A 15,148-nucleotide genomic window follows, 5' to 3' on the forward strand; every position below is an offset into this window, starting at 1 on the left:
ATTTTCTAGGGTCAGGGAGGTCAGGACAAGAATTGACTTGAAATAGGCGACTTCTTTCTGATTCCAACATGTGCTGTCCCCTCCCCTTTGGCCACCTGGACGGTGTCTTATGTTTTTAGTGATTCATTTGTTTATTTTAAAGGCTGAGAGGGGGAGAGAGAGAGAGAGAGACAGAGAGAGACAGAGAGAGAGAGAGAGAGAGAGAATCTTTCATCTGCCAGTTCTGCTGGTTCACTCCCGGATGGCCACAACAGCAGGGCTGGGCCATGCTGAAACCAGGAGCCAGGAACTCCATCCTGGTCTCCCACATGGGTGACAGGGGCCCAAGTATTTGGGCCATTATCCACTGCCTACCTAGGCAAATTAGAAGGTTGATGGTGGAGCAGCCAGGAGTGAATCAGGCCTTGTATATGGGATGCTGGCATCTTACGCTGTGGCTTAACCTGTTGTGCCACAATGCCAGCCCCTCAGTCCCATTTAGAAATCAATGAGATTGTTTACTGGTATTTGGATTTTGCTTGGCCTGTATACTTGTTACAGGCAGAAATTTGAATCTGATGACTTGGGACAATAACTAGCCTCATTAATTTTGACTTTTCAGGGACAGCCCTAGGCCTTGAACAGTATCTAAGTGTGAAGTGAAGACACTTTCATCACATGTCCATTGTCTGTAGTATCCTCAGGGTATACTTGCCAATAAAGAATAAATACCCTAAACATGCATTATATTAGCAACAGAATAATTTTCCATTGTTTTCTCCTCTTCAGCAAACTATGTTCAATATTAGATGACAGTAAAAAGAGTTGAAACCTACTGTGTTACCCAATGCTGACTGCTGAAGCCTAACACATCAAATTGCAGTTGTATAGTATATTATGTATTTTGTGATCTTTAGTGCCAGCATTTGGTGACATATGGAGACCCAAAACACATTTGAAAAGTTTGTTTTGCATAATCTTTGGTAGCATGAGTTCCTCCAATCTGTAGCAAAGGAGAACACAAGGTCCACTCTAAATGTTTGTTATCCATAGTTTAGCATGAATCAGTTACCTTGTTACTGAAGAATAACACAGAAGGAATTCTCTGGGACTTCCCTTCTAGAAAAATGTGGTGTTGCCTGTCAGTGTAACATTTCATATTTTTTCTGTGCTGTCTTAAAAAGGACCTAGGACAGGGAAAGTCAGGCCTCTGACAAGCAATGCTATCAGGTTTTGTGATCTAGTGGACACAGTCTATCTTACATTATTAAGTGGCTTACCTGGCACAGGTCATATGATTCAGTAATCAGGCCCCACCATGCATTTTCAGAAAATCTTCTACATCAGGGAAATAAGACCGCTAAAAATGAGATTCCAAGTAGCTCAAACAACTACAGTGCTGCTAGACACCCCCAGGCAAGATTCCTTGAAGATCTGTAACATCACCAGCTACTTCAGGTCCCGTGGTGGAAAGTTCCAGGACTCCACAGCCTGTGAGCCTCTAATGTGAGGAGAGTGGACCCAGAACCAGCTGCTTGTACCGAGCAGACAAGTAAGAGAAATATGCACTTTACTGGTGTTTTCTAGCTTAGAGATTCATGGAAGGAATGTCAACAACATCCCAAATGATGATGCAGCTGAAGGGACATGGTTTCTGCTTCTCTCCAACACCTGTCACCACACAAAGTTAAGGTCAGTCCACGTGGACTAACTCTTTGGTAGAGACCCAGTAAACTAACTCTGTGGTAGAGACCCAGCTAGGCAGTGCCATCTTTTGCATTCCTCTGTTCACCATGGGTGGACACGGCTGTAAGAGATAGCTTTACTTTATTGTAATGTTTGATTTGGTTTCAAAACACCTGACCTTGAAATTTTCACATGAAAGTATTGTATTGTATGAAAGTATTATATTATAACTGGAACTCTTGCAATACTAGGCACCAAAAGGATGGACTGGAATGGACTGTCAAAATTAAACTTCAGGACTGCAGTGCAGGAACAGTGAGAATGCTACCCAGGTAATCTGCAGGTAATTAAAGCCAGGATTATTGATGGCAAATGCGACAGGTGGGACCCAGGGGTCAACTGAGTGGTGGGTTCTGTCAGTCTACCTCACCCTGGAGGGGAGAACATATGTTAGGTAGAAGTCCTGAGACAAGGCTAGCAAAGATGGTCATGCATAGGTCAGTATCCCAACCTGCCGTATGCTGCAGGCCAGTTCTTTGCTTTGCAGACATTGCTAGGGCGACACATAAAGTTTCTTCAGAGTTTCCAGTGTGTGAGTGTGAAAGCTTTGTGGTACTCTCTTATTAATCATTTTTAAGACTAACTTCTTTCACTTGCATGATGGTAATCATTCTAGGGCATCATGGGAGTCGTGAAGGTCACGTGTGGTGGTCACTGGGGAGTGCCCAGCGCCCAGGTGCTGCTGAGGAGGTTAGTCTCCCATTTCCTGAATGCACACACTGCAGAGGAGCGTGAAGGCTCTTGTGTAAGGCTTCTTCATGTCTCTGCCCCACAGGCTGGGCTCCAACGTCTTCCATGGATGTGTTTCCTTTCACAGGGCCAGCGAGTTTCCTGGGGATCGCTGGGATGTCTCCCTGTGAAGCACCGGGCATCCCGTGATCCTGCCTTTCCTTCCTCTGAGCCACATCCCCTACCGGCGACTGACTACTGCCTCAGAGGCTGACAGTGGTCAGCACCCACACCTAACAGGACTAGCCATGGCTGCAAAGTGTGCCTGCTCCCTGGGGGTCCCTTCACTCTAGTGCCCAGATGTGGGGTTGGCTCTCTGTTTGCTTCTGTAAAGTCACTTCCACTCTCATGGGGATTCACTCATGGGAATTCAGGCCAAGGCATCAGACAATGGGAGGGTGGAGAACAGTGCTGAAGGTCAGTGAGCTCTCTTCTGAGATGTTCTCCAGCTGACCTCTAAACTGCGGTCTCAGTGTAACCTTGGGTTGCTCTCATTTTTAAGAAGATTAATTTATTTTTGTTTGAATGTTAGAGTTATACAGAGAAAGGGAGAGACGCAGAGACACACAGAGAGCTTCCATCTGCTGGTTCACTCCCCAGATGGCTGCAACAGCTGAGGCTGGGCCAGGCTGAAGCCAGGAAATTTCTTTCAGGTCTCCTACATGGGTGGCAGCTGCCCAAACACTTGGTCCATCTTCTGTGGCCTTTTCCTAGGACATCACCAGGGAGCTGAATCAGAAGTGGAATAGCCAGGATGTAAACCAGCACCCATATGGGATGCCAACATTGCAGGAGGCAGCTTTACCCATTATACCACAATGCAGGGCCCATGGGTTGCTCTCATTTTCTACTACCTCAAGGTTCATTCAGGAGGTGGCATCACAGAAACTGTGGTTCACTCACTCAAGGTTGATATCATGTTTCTTTTGGAATAGAAACTGACGTTTTGGCCTTTTTCCAGCACATTGCCATTCATATTTCTCTCATTGATACCAGTAATTGATTAAAATATTTGAAATCTGTGGAAGAGGGTATAGTTTCCCTTCCCTTCCCTTCCCTTCCCTTCCCTTCCCTTCCCTTCCCTTCCCTTCCCTTCCCTTTCCTTTCTTTTTTTAATTTTATTTAATGAACATAAATTTCCAAAGTACAGCTTATGGATTACAATAGCTCCCCCCCATAACTTCCCTCCCACCCACAACACTTCCCTCTCCCACTCCATCTCCCCTTCCATTCACATCAAGATTAATTTTCAATTATATTTATATACAGAAGATCAATTTAGCATATATTAAGTAAAGATTTCCACATTTTGCTCCCACACAGAAACACAAAGTATAAAATACGATTTGAGTACTAGTTATAGCATTAACTAAACACCTAAGAGTAATTGTGTATTAATTACAGAGTTCAACCAATAGTTTTAAGTAGAAAATAAAAAATACTAAAAGGGTAAAGTATTAAGTTCTTTTTTTTTCTTTTTTTGTTTGTTATATAGTTATTTTTTTATTTAATAAGTGTGAATTTACAAAGTGCAACTTTTGTATTGTTGTGGCTCCCCTCCCCAGCCTCCCTCCCTCCCGTGGCCCTCCCCTCTCCCACTCCCTCTCCCATCCCGCCCTCCATCGAGTTTCATTTTCAATTACCTTCATATACTGAAGATCAACTTAGTATATACTAAGCAAGGATTTCAACAGGCTGCACTCACACAACCACACAAGGTATAGGGTATTGTTCGACTAGTAGTGTTGTCTTTAAGTTTCATAGTAAAACACATTAAGGACAGAGATCCTACATGGGGAGCATGTACCCAGTGACTCCTGTTGTTGATTTAACAATTGGCACTCTTATTTATGACATCAGCAATCACCCGAGACTCTTGCCATGAGCTGTCTAGGCTATGGAAGCCCCTTGAGTTCACCGACTCTGAACTTGTTTAGTCAAGGCCGTATCACAGTGGGGGTTCCTTCCTCCCTTCAGAGAAAGGCGCCTCTCTCCTTGATGGCCTGTTCCTTCTGCTGGGGTCTTGTTCACCAGGATCTTTCATTTAGATTGTTTTTTTGCCACCGTGTCATGGCTTTCCATGCCTGTGAGACTCTCATGGACCTTTTAGCCAGATCCAAATGTCCCAAGGGTTGATTCTGAGGCAGGAGTGTATAGAAGTTGGTATAGTTTTCCTTTCCTTTCCTTTCCTTTCCTTTCCTTTCCTTTCCTTTCCTTTCCTTTCCTTTCCTTTCCTTTCCTTTCCTTTCCTTTCCTTTCCTTTCCTTTCCTTTCCTTTCCTTTCCCTTCCCTTCCCTTCCCTTCCCTTTCCCTTCCCTTCCCTTCCCTTCCCTTACTTTCCCTTCCCCCTTCCTTCCCCCTTCCTTCCCCCTTCCTTTCCCCTTCCTTCCTTCCTTCCTTCCTTCCTTCCTTCCTTCCTTCCTCCCTTCCTCCCTTCCTCCCTCCCTTCCTCCCTTCCTTCCTCCCTCTCTCCCTTCTTTCCTTCCTTCCTTCCTTCCTTCCTTCCTTCCTTCCTTCCTTCCTTCCATTTAAGGTGAACAAGTTTCATGTATGGCATATATACAGATTTAGGAACATAGCGATACTCCTCACCTCTTGCCCATGCTCCTACTCTTCCTCCTCCTTCCTCTCTTATTCCCTCTCTTAGTTTTTACAATGATCTACTTTCAGTTTACTTTATATTCATACAATCAACACTACACTAAGTGAAGAGTGCAACACACAGTAAGAAAAAACACTGTTCCTCAACAGTAGAGACAGGCTATAAACAATCATCTTTTCTTAAAATGTCGATTTCACTCTAATATATTACATTTTAGATACTCTATTGGTTACCACAGATCAGTGAAAACATATGGTATTTGTCTTTTGGGGACTGGATTATTTCACTAAGTATAATGGTTTCCAGTTGCATTGTTTTGTTGCAAAAGACAGGGTTTCATTCTTTTCTTATGGTTGATTATATATCCATCTTTCTTTATATCTATCTATACCACGATTTCTTTATCCAGTCATCAGTTGATGGACATCTGGTTTGATTCTGTACCTTAGCCATTGTGAATTGAGCTGCAATAAACATGGGGGGAAACTGAGGCTCGAGATACATGGGAAAAGCTTAACCCAAAGTCATTTTTCTAAAACAAATAACATACTGATGGCTAGTCAAAAGAAGTGAAGCTTAAGTGATCCCTTTCAGTATTAAACATATGCTTGTACTCTCTGCCTCTACTATGGCAGTCATGCTGGTTCTCTTCATTGTGGGGAGAAGGTTGTGGGGAAGGCCTAAATGAATGGATCAATGGGCATGTAAGGAACATTAGGTAGAGGATATTAAAAAGAAAGTATCTCTCTGATTGCTGGCTGTCTCAGGAATCAAGTCCCTACAGGAAAAAGAAGGTTTATCTGCTGTGAATGAAAAATGGGACCTGGATCTTGGCTCTGTCTCAGGAGTGAGTCATTAGGCCACCTTTTCCACTTCATCTCACCAGGTATGTAGTGAATGATAGCCTACTCAGAAGTTGAAATGGTAATGTGCTGTAAATTCTTGATATGTTATATTCCATGTCAAACTCATATTTGCCACAGTGTTTTTTCCCTGCCTGTTATTTATATGGGCAGTGGAAATAGAGTGGATTATGTATGAGACACTTTAACGAAAGACCTCTGAATGCAACTATATGGATTATCTACATAGAAGCAATTGATTTTCTTATTACTTGATAAAATGATACAATATACATAAGACCTGATGTGCTTATTCCTTACTTTTTCTTGAAATGATACTTTAGAACAGAGATGTAGTATGTGTTCATGTGCAAGTCTATAGATTTCAAGAGAGCAAAACTAAATCCAATTCACTAAAATTCCAGTGACATAGCAATGCAGCTACTATGTTAGGTGACTGGATATTGATCTTAAGTAATTTTATGATTTATTTCTCAGAAAGTGAGATTGTTTCCTTGAGATATAGGCCTGAGAACAGTGAATATCTCTCCATAAGAGACAAAGATCTGTATCTTCCACCTTGAATGCCGACTCCAGTCTTCTTGGTACTTAATTCATTTTTCTTAAGCATAAGGAGTAACCACAAGTGGGAGACATTAGGCACTGACAAAAATACAAAGGAATGTGTTTCTTTTTATACTTGTTCCCTGTTGTATGCTTCTTAAAGTGTAACTGGGACAATATGCATTTGAGAAGCACTGTGGTCTGCTGGAAATTATCGTGAGGCTAAAAGAAATCAGCCATAGCTATATGCATAAGAAGCTGAGTGCGTTGAAGTACTATGCTCAGTTCTTGTCCTTGGTTTCTTACCTAATCCTACAAAAGCCCTGAGGTTAGCTACTTACATTATCTTCATTTTGTGGTGGAATTTTTTAAAGATTTTATTTGAGAGGTTGAGTTACAGATATTGAGAGGGAGAGACAGAGAGAAAGGTCTTCCTTCCGTTGGTTCACTCCCCAAATGGCTGCAACAGCTGGAGTTGTGCCAATCCAAAGCCAGGAGCCAGGTGCTTCTTCCCCATCTCCCATGTGGGTGCAAGGGTCCAAGCACTTGGGCCATCTTCCACTGCTTTCCCAGGCCATAGCAGAGAGCTGGATTGGAAGTGGAGCAGCTGGGACTAGAACTGGTGCCCATATTAGATGTGGGCGCCGGTCTTTGTGGTGGAAATTAGTGATTTCCAGAACCTAAAGCTGCCTGAGAAGACAGAATTATGTGACATAATTAAGAAAGATGGAATGACACACTGGCTCTTTTAGAGCCTGCAGCCTGGAAAGGGGAAAGGGCTGAGACTGTGGCGTTGTGAAGAACTGCTCTTAAAGGGTGAGGACAAGGGGCTCTGGACCACAGCTGTGAGGGGCATGGTGTGTTCAAGGGAGGGTCTCCTGCCCTCATCCTCTGGTCTGGCCCCACTAAAAAGCACTTTGTTGTACGTAATGCAGAAATATTGCCCTGTAGCAAAGGTGAGACTTCTGTGATGGGGACAGGTCCTTATATTCCATTCTTTTTCAGAATTCTAGAGTTTGCTGCTCATGAAGGCTTTGCATTTTCTGCCTCATTTGTGACCTCCTTACCCCATGAAAATTTTGGTAGAAAATGTGACTCTTGGCTGTGATGCGTGTATTGTCTCCAGATATTGGAAAGAGGGAAGTGTCTGAGAGGTAGGTGCTGTTGTTTCTGGGTACCAGTGACTTGTGGGTGAGATGAAATAATGATCTTAGAATGTGGCAGAGGAAGTGTGATAAAAATAATAGTCTACTTATCTCCATATTGCTATCTCAATCCCTTTTACTGTCTCAAAACTAACTTATATAGATTATGGACACTGTGAATAATATTTATCTCATAGTTTCTCTGTATAGATAGAGATCTCCTCCCCATAGATTCTGAATTATTTGGTGTGAAGTAGGGTCAGAGCATGCATGTGTTTACCAAACACCCAGGTGTTCACCATACACCAACTCAATGGGAATTACTGGTGGACATAGAGTGACTTGCAGCTGAGAGCCAGAGGGAGGTACTAAGCAGGTTTTTGGTATGATAGTTATACATAATCATTTCTATCATATACCTCCACAGGTGTGCATTACTAGTATTGTGGAAGAAATGGGGTGATAGATGATGCAATCTTTTCCATCTTGGATTCTCTGAAACTTCCTGATGGATACATTCCTCAAATCCATGATGTTGTGAATGCTGTCATAGTGGAGACCATTCATTCAGGATATGTTTGGAGAGCAGTGTCTATCAGCCCTGTGGCAACAGTGTAAAAACACAACCTGTTTATTCTCTGTGCATCCTTTCTTCCATGGGTAGTACAGGGTCCTATGCAAATGTGTTTGGAAAAAAAAATAAATTAGTAAACCTTAGTAACAATTTCTTATACAGTTTTTCAAATCCTGAATATGTTGGATAAGTGAATTGTATGTTTTGAAAATGTTCGTCATTTTTCATCATTAATTAAAGGTATTTTTCTCTATTCATGTGTAATTACTTTCACTGCTGCTTCTTTGTGTTAGAGGCATTTACATTTTAATTAATTTACATGGTATTACCCTTCTCTTGACCCCTATTTTATACATACATCAATGGAGATTTCACTATTCTCAGTTTGCTCTGTGGTTCAGTGGGCCTCCCCTAGCCCTTCAGTGCTGAGTTCCCTACATCAAGTGTGAAGTTGGAGTCTTTGCCTTTAGACTTGACACTCCCTCTTTGGTTTACCCCACAAAAAATGATTGCTTTCCGTGTTCCAGCTTGGGGGTTTCAGTCTTCAGCACAAGGACACAATACCTGCCCTCATGAAAATGCCTTCTGTTAAGTCTCCTTGATTTCCTGACTCAGGGTGCAGTAGCTCCCGAGACAAAAAGGGGCAAGTCGGGGCTGTGGCTTCTCAGTCCCCTGTGGAAGTTGTCATTCTAAAGCAGCCCCAGGCCTGGCAGAGTCAGCCACCATTCGATATGAGAATTGTATAAGCATTGGATTTTACTCCTCCCTGTTGAATTCTCTAATTTGGCTGATGTGGGAGGGGCTTCTGTGAGAGCAGGAAATGGATTGTGCCAAGTGTAGTCAGCCATTGTGCCACAAGCATCCTCCCTGTACTGGGTGAGTCCCTTCAGCACATGGCCTGTAGTAGGTTAGGGGGTAATCAATTTCATTCATGCTTTTACTCAGAAAATTAAGCATCCATTTGTTTTCACAGGGCAGGTGATCTGTGGTGCTCTTTGAACATTTTGATTCCAGGTATGTGTTAATTCCAAGGCTCTTTGCTATAATTTGGAAGACAGGATTGTTGATCAATTCACCCATGCTTGACAGGAAATAGAGGGCTATGTTAGCAACATGTTTTGCACAGATGTGAAGGAAAGAACATGAAGGGAGTTGCCTGCCAGAAATTCTGGGTCTGCAGTGTTCTGATCTGGAGCTTCCCAAAGGCACATAGTGAAGGGATTGCACATGTGTTGTTATTAGATGACCCACAGCTCAGGGTTGGACATGAGCCCTGAGAAAGGAAAAAAGATGCTAATCTTGAGCAGGACATCCAAACTATGGCCCTGGGGCTGAGTCTGGCCTCCTGCCTATTTGGTTGCAAACTTGTTATTGAGACGTAATTCACACAACATGCAATTCACTCAACTAAAGGGTACATGCATGACACTGAGCAGTAAATTGTCAATAGTCAGAGGAAATGTACTAACATGTAGAAAAATATATTTTAAAAAATGATTGTTGTAAGCCTAAGGAGTGCTTGCATAGATCTGTCAATTGTAAATTGTGAAAATATCCAATGGATAGTAATAATTGCTTTATATTTCTAGAGTACTCTAAAATGTGCCTCAGGTTGTTAGGGAAAAAAGCCATTAAACACTGACTAAAGGAAGCTGAAAAAATATTCTCAAGTGAAAGCCTTTACATTAGCAACGAGTTCACCAGTCTGCAAGGGTTTACCTGGAGTTCTCTCTTTAGATGAGAGGGATGTGGACATTTCTAATACTTATGGGATAATAACTATCTTTCATGTAAACACTATTTTTTAAAGATTTATTTATTTATTTATTTACCCACTATGCCAAAGCCCTAGCCCCTATACACACTATTATACTTACTATGATTGTGTTTATGTACACAATATAAATAACACCACCAACAAAGTAGAGGTTGATTTTTCTTTTGCATAATGAGTTGGGCTGCTCAGGCCTTCTACAGTGTGGTTTAGGAATACTGAAAGAGCAAGATCCCTGGTTCTTGTGCTTCACAATCCTGTGTGTTGGTTTATCTCCTAAGAGTCAGGATCTGCTGGAACAACAGGGAAAGTAAGCATGTCAATTGTTTCCAAGAAATCAAGATATAAGGAAAATCAGTGGTTTCTGCCTTCAATGGTCAGATCTATGCCATATGACACATCTGACTACAGAAGTGGCTGGAAAGATCAAAAACAATTTCTCCATTTTTATAGAAGATGCCAGAAGGGGAGAAGGTGTTTGGACTTGGTTAACCTTTGGTACATAGCACAGAATTTGCAAGTTCAAAGTGTTGTAGTCATGGCTGTTTAAGTGCCATGTTCCCAGGCCCAGTTATATAGAAGTGTGTATTACCTCATATTGAATGATTTCTGACTCTGTGGAAAACCTCACATAGGCTAATGGCATGGTGTGTGTATGTGTGTGTGTGTACAATTTCATGTAATTTAATTATTCAAATACTTCTCTTTTCACTAAATTGCTATGATACTTTTCAAAATTTTGGGTAAGATAAAATTATTATATAATATTCCAGTATATAATTATATACAATAATATCAAACACTTTATGAACTGTCTTCATTTCACTTTTCTTACTTACTAAAAACCTACAGTGCTCTCCAAATAGTTAATTGTTAACTAGACAAGAGAAAGCATCTCTAAGAAAATGGTTTTCTTTATTTTAAATGGTAGATAAATTATTCAGATTACTTAAAATTATGCAAGTGTTGTCATCAGTAAACACAATTGGGCTAATTTCAATATGGAGAGATTTTATTTATGGAGAGATTTTATTTAATACTGAACTCCTATATTTGTCCATGGCAATAGCTGAGTTGAATTGTCATCTAAATTCATTTCCTAAATCTAAATTGTGCTTGTTTAAAACAAAATAAATTTAATTAAGATTCTATAAAATTCCTATTTGTAGAATACTACCAAGAGGTAGTTATGTAGGAAAATACCTTTACCCATTCATTTAACATCATGTTTACTTCTTGTTAAGAGCTAGGGAGAGCCAGAAATATTTTTCAAGTTTATTTATTTGAAAAGGAGGGAGGGAGAGAGAGAGAGAGAGAGAGAGAGAGAGAGAGCAAGACATGAAGAAAGAAGGAAAGAAAGAGAGAAGTATCTTCCACCCAGTGGTTCATTCCCCAAATGCCTGCAACTCCTGGGGCTGGTCCAGGCTGAAGCCAGGAAATTAGGACTCGATCTGGGTCTCCCACATTCATAGCAGTTACTCATTCACTGGAATTATCATCTGCTCCTTCCCAGGATCACATTAGCAGGAAGCTGGATCAGAAGTGGATTAGATAGGACTTTGATCAGGCACTTTGATGTGAGATGTGGACATCCTGATTGACAGTGTTGCTTCGCTAGCACACGTGCCCCTTAAAAGCATTTTGAATGTAAATTCTTAACTGAAAGCCAAAGAGATCTTATGCTGTAGTGAGGAAGAGGAGCTATCCACACAGGTAACTTAATACCAGCAGGGATATCCTCAGAGTCCCTCATTCCCTAGGCTGCTACCTTAGGCATGGAGCTATGGTTTTCCTCTCTCCTGGAAATTTTGGAAAACCTGTTAAGCTTTACATTTGATCTTCAACAAGGCTGCTGCTGCTGTTCTCAAAACAGAAATCTGATTGTGGCATCCTTGTGCTTTAAAATAGAACCACCATAAAGCTACCATCACCTCTAAGTGTTTCCTTACTGTCTTCAGAACCAAATGAGATCTCCTTGTCTCTGAACAATCTTTCAGCAAAGCTAGGGAAATGGCCCAGCTACTCAAAAAGGAGATGATCCAGAAAAGTAAAGTACAGCAGGTGATTGCTCAAGTACCGTCATGGTGATAAATTTGCTTAGCTTTTGTTTGTGTGGTAATGTCTTTTTTTCACCTACATATCTGAAGGATAGTTCTGCTGGGTACAGTATTATTGCCTGGCAGTTTTTTCCTTCAGTGCTATGAAAGTTTCATCTTTGTTGTATAAGATTAATTGTAGCCTCCAGCATGTGTATGCATTGCAAAATCATTCCTTGGCCATTTACTAGTCCGGTGTTGGGTTTCAAGTCTGTGGGATCATAGATGCATTCCTGGGATCATTCCAGGTATGTTGGGGGCACAGTGTTGCTTGAATTGAATCAAGTCTACATTATAAATGAATGTAATTCATCAAGGGATTTGCTGTAGGGTTATCTCTGGCATTTCCTCAATAATTTATGGAGTCTGACTTTTCATGTCCAATACAGTGCAGAACGGCTGCCTTACTTGGCTATGCATTGCCTTCTAGCAAATGCTGAATTTCCTGAGCACGCTTACTTTCTTTCTGAAGTCAACATTCTCCTTTCCTTCCAAGTATCCCATGGGCATTAAGAACAGAGAAAAAGCCACACACTTGGAATTGATATGAATATTGACTCTCTTATTTTTTCCAATGTCTAGGGAACAGGTCAGGCTAATGAGTTCAGCCTTTTCAACCAAAGTGCCTGGTGGCAATGCTTATGCTTTCAACTCCTGGCAAGTTACTCTGTATATCCAGTCTTCCAGTTTCCCTGGTCTATGAAGCTGTTTCCACCTATGCAGAGTTCCATTTCATGTCTAGAGTTTGTTAGAAGATATCAGTCAGCTCTGGCCTGCTCTAATACAGTTGTTCAACAATCTGCAAACAATCATGCATAGGTTCTTCAGAGGGCTCAGGGAACAAGGTAACCAGATTTCTTGATGCTTTCCCAAGAGACCAGAAATGTGTCAGTAACATCCCTCTGTTCCAGAAGTAGCAGCAGACAGTAGGCTGTATGCATGGTGATGGGCTACCCAAGAGTGAATTTCTCTACTTCCTGAACTTGGACTTTCCTTTCTTTCTCCAAGTTAAGCAAGTTTTTTGTAATTATTTCACTAAGTAGGCCTTCTATCATTTCTCTTTTTCCACTCCTTCAGGCACTCCTAAGACCTGTATGTTAGGCTGTTTGATAGTATCGCAGATATCTCTAATATTGTTTTTAAGTTTTCTAATTTCTTCTTGTTTTTGGTCTGGCTGTAAAACTTCCAGGGATCTGTCTTCTAGCTCAGATACTCTTTCTTCTGCCTCACCAACTCTGTTGGTAAGGCTTTCCACTGCATTTTTTTTTTTACTTGATCTATTGAATTCTTAATTTCTAGTAATTCATTTTGATTTCTCTTTAAAATCTCAATTTCATGGGAAAATTTTTCGTTCATATCATATATGGTTTTCTTTAGCTCATAGATTTGCTTCTGATTACTTTTGAGCAATTCTATGATTAATTTTTTGAATTTCATTTGTGGCATTTCCTCAATGTCTTCATCATATTCTAGTATTAAAATGTTGTTTTACTCCTTTGTGGAGGTCATAGTGCTTTCTTATTCTTGTTTCTTGAATTTTTGCATTTATTTTTAGCCATTTGTAGAATGTTTTTCTTTTCTTCTGATGGTTCTTTATCTTTGAACTATGCCTCTGTGGCTTAGTGGAATATCTACATTTTCATGAATACCAAGAGGTATGTGGTAGGTGTGGCTAGGGATTTCTGGTCAGTGCTCCAGGATGGGGCGAGTATGGGATAACACCCTAGTTGGGTGTGGTAGCTTTCCTATGTTTAACTGGATAGAGAGGAATGGTCACCTCTGTTGGTGCAATCACTCCTTCTCCTCCAAGCTCAGGAGTGCCCAGGTGTTCGCTCCCAGTGTGTCCAACACTCATCCACACTACTGTATGAATTGCATGTATGATCTGCACAGCTCCTGTGAGCACCATTCCTTCTGCTATGAGCAGCTCTAGGCAATCAAGGAGCTTTGAGAGTGTGCCACAGCTCTCAATGATTGCTCAGATCTGGGCTACTTTCTACTTCTTCTCATGCAGTCACAGTGTTTTCTTAGTCTCAGCTTCCAGGACTATCAAGGTGGAGTGCAAGTGGGGCCACTCCACCCCCTTAGCCCATCCTGACCACAGGGGGACCAAGGTGCTCCCAGGACCACTGTGTCCATGTGGGTTCCAGCCCACTGGATAGATCCAACCAGATCCGATGCCTGTGGGGGTACATCGGTTTTTCTCTCCGGTAAGATCTCTAGGTCACAGGCACGCTCAGTACCCACCAGCAATAGCCCTGCTCACTTCAAAATTGTGCTGGACATTTAGGAGAGTCCTGCAGGTGGCACTTCTCTTCCGTGGGGATGGTTCCCCCTCCCCACCCCTTGCTGAGTGTTTGCAGCAGAGCTGGTGTTGTTGCCATGAAGACAAAGTGGGGACAGATCCAGCAGTTGATTTGAACTACTGTGGTTGCCCCGACTAAGAGTCTCCATTAGCTGCTGTTGTGCATGAAGAAGCTGGAACTGCTGCTCCTGTTTATGTCTGAAATGGCGCCAGCCTTCTCCCAGCTAGTTAGCTGCTGGGCACTGGTATGGCAAGGGTAAGTGGAGAGAGAGGTAGTGCCACTTCCCCCCATCCACTGTGAGAAGTCACCCAGCTCCCCTGGGAGTTCTAAGCTGTGCTCAAACACGGTGCAGTCTACTGGAATCTCCCTCCAGCTGTATCAACACTGGCATGGGTCGGGGCAGTCTGATCTCACCTTGGTATCCAGGGAAGGCTGCTGCTTCTTTTTTGTGTCCTTGCTCCATGCTCTGTGCTGCACATCTGTGCCTTCCCCTTAGGTCCAGGCCATTTCCACTGCTTTGACAAGATCTCCCACTACAATTTTCCTAGCAACTTTCCCCTGAGTGTACCTTCTCCACTTTTTTTTTCCTGCTAAGTTCATGGAGCCTAGAGCAGACCTCCCTGTCACTATTCTACCATCTTGCCTCCTCTGGACATGAAAATCTTGAAAAGGGTGGTTGGAAGTTGGATGCATTACTGGTCAATCCTGTGAGGTTGATTGGAAATCCTTTTTCTCTTATTTCTCCTGAGCTTTCAGGAATTTTAGAATCCTCACCATGTTTGCCAGAATTC

At 42.0% G+C, this 15,148-nt stretch overlaps 2 long non-coding RNA genes across 2 annotated transcripts; both read left to right on the forward strand.

The window, feature by feature from the left end:
- Positions 1-1,564: 1,564 nt before the first annotated feature.
- Positions 1,565-4,580, forward strand: LOC103351978 (uncharacterized). Its single transcript, XR_007912133.3, has 4 exons — positions 1,565-1,671; positions 1,917-2,008; positions 2,342-2,415; positions 2,543-4,580. It is a non-coding gene; the product is annotated as an uncharacterized LOC103351978 (long non-coding RNA).
- Positions 4,581-4,992: 412 nt separating this feature from the next.
- LOC103351979 (uncharacterized) lies at positions 4,993-8,318 on the forward strand. The gene is made up of 3 exons (XR_519562.5): positions 4,993-5,942; positions 7,468-7,616; positions 8,035-8,318. It is a non-coding gene; the product is annotated as an uncharacterized LOC103351979 (long non-coding RNA).
- The last annotated feature ends 6,830 nt before the right edge of the window (positions 8,319-15,148 follow it).

The sequence above is a fragment of the Oryctolagus cuniculus genome, chromosome X (assembly GCF_051225735.1).
Source record: "Oryctolagus cuniculus isolate XC-2025 breed Fujian yellow rabbit chromosome X, ASM5122573v1, whole genome shotgun sequence".
NCBI classification, from domain to species: domain Eukaryota; kingdom Metazoa; phylum Chordata; class Mammalia; order Lagomorpha; family Leporidae; genus Oryctolagus; species Oryctolagus cuniculus.